The sequence below is a fragment of the Lactuca saligna genome, chromosome 3, assembly GCF_052625555.1.
Source record: "Lactuca saligna cultivar CGN05327 chromosome 3, ASM5262555v1, whole genome shotgun sequence".
NCBI lineage: Eukaryota > Viridiplantae > Streptophyta > Magnoliopsida > Asterales > Asteraceae > Lactuca > Lactuca saligna.
The window spans coordinates 193438133-193440436 of record NC_136419.1 but is presented as its reverse complement, the minus strand read 5'-3'; positions in this window follow the sequence as shown (position 1 = coordinate 193440436).

Sequence of the window (2304 nt, the reverse complement as noted above, 5' to 3'; positions counted from 1 at the left end):
TATGTTAAGTGATGTTTGGCCCAAATAAACATAAATATGATTTTTATAACCTATTAGGGTTAAATTAGGTTAATTATGGCCCAATATGGTCCATTTAAATAATTTATTTCTTTCTAGGACCAATATAGCCCAAAATATTGAAATAAATGAAAGTGCATCCAATTAGAACCCATTTAAGAGGTCTAAGCCCATGATATTCCAATTGGAAGCTTATTGGTCCATTGGGCCCAATAAGGAAGTCCTAGTCCAAAATGGACTTAAACAAGGACTTCTAGAGTTTCCAATTATTTGTTGACTATTTGTAGTGCATGTATGAAGTGTTTGATTGAAATTTTGTTGTCAAAGAGTAAGCATCATGCATGATTTCATGCTTTTGATTCATAATTGACATAAGTGTTGTAGTTACAAGGCACCAAAAATTTCTAGTTGTGACATCATCCCCCCGTTAGAGGGAATTTCATCCCGAAATTCTTTTGAAAGCTAGATCTGAGAATGCTAGAATAGATGAGGGTACTTTTTCTTCATTTGGTCTTCACGTTCCCACGTGAATTCTTGCCCACACTTCGCGTTCCACCGTACTTTAACGATCGGGATGCGACTTTGCTTAGTACGCTTCACCTCCCTGTGCATGATTTCGACTGGTTCTTCAACAAACAGGAGATTCTTATTGATTTCAATTTCATCAAGGGGAATGACGAGAGTTTCATTGGATAGGCACTTCTTTAGATTGGAAACATGGAACACGGGGTGTACACTGCGGAGCTCAGCGGGTAGCTGCAGTCTGTACGCCACTGGACCTATTCGGGCAAGGATCTCAAAAGGCCCAATGTATCGTGGATTCAGTTTTCCCTGTTTTCCAAAACGAATGACCCCTTTCCACGGAGAAACTTTTAACAACACTTGATCCTCGACCTGAAACTCTAAGGGATTTCGGCGTTTATCAGCGTAGCTCTTTTGTCGGTCGCGTGATGCTTGTAGTCGAGCCCTGATTTGAACTATCTTCTCTGTGGTTTCCCATATGATCTCCGGTCCCGTTAATGTCTTATCCGATGCTAGTTCCTTCGCTAGATGGGTGTCGTCCACCTCAGCCCAACACAATGGTGATCTACACTTACGTCCATATAGCGCTTCGAAAGGGGCGACTTTGATGCTCGAATGGTAACTGTTGTTATATGAGAACTCAACTAAGGGTAAGTGGGTATCCCAGGACTTCCCAAAGTCTATCACACATGCGCGAAGCATGTCTTCGAACGTCTGGATGGTTCGTTCACTTTGACCGTCCATTTGTGGGTGATCAGCGGTGCTCATGTCGAGATGGGTTCCAAGTGCTTTCTGAAGTGATTGACAAAAACGTGAAGCGAACCTACTGTCTCTATCTGAGATGATAGACACTGGCACTTCGTGAAGCTTCACAATTTCTCGGATGTATATTCTTGTCGCGGATTTCGTCAGTCGGTCAACTATTACCCATATAGTGTCTAATCCATCTGGCATCATGGGTAGCTTGGTCACAAAGTCCATAGAAATCCCTTCCCATTTCCACTCGGGGATTACTGGTTGTTGTAATAACCCTGAGGGCTTCTGGTATTCCCCTTTTACTTTGGCGCAAGTAAGGCACTTGCTGACACAAGTGGCAATTTCTGCCTTCATGTTAGGCCACCAATAATGTTGTTTAACATCCAAGTACATTTTGTCCGAACCTGGATGTATGGATTATCGCATCTTGTGAGCTTCCTTCATGACTATCTCCCTAAATCCTCCAAGTTTGGGGACCCAAATACGGTTCTGGAAATGGTATACTCTGTCCTCTTTCACCTTGAGATTCTTCTCCATTCTGCATAATGCTTCGCTTGTTCTGTTTTCCGCCTTCATGACATCTGATTGGGCTACACTGATCTGAGTAGTTAGTTGATATTGGATGGTTATTGAGAGAGTTTTCACGCGACGATTTGAGTACTCTTTCCGGATCAAGGCATCAGCTACCACATTAGCCTTGCCTGGGTGGTACTTGATTTCACACTCATAATCGTTTAATAGTTCAACACATCTTCTTTGTCTCATATTCAGCTCTTTTTGATTCAGGATGTGCTGGAGACTCTTGTGGTCTATGAAGATGGTGCACTTCGTACCATAGAGGTAATGCCTCCAAATCTTCAGAGCGAAGACCACTGCTCCCAATTCTAGATCGTGGGTTGTATAATTCACTTTTTGTGTCTTTAGTTGGCAGGATGTGTAAGCTATCACCTTTCCACGCTGCATGAGAACGCAACCTAAACCCTAATTTGACGCATCACAGTAGACCAC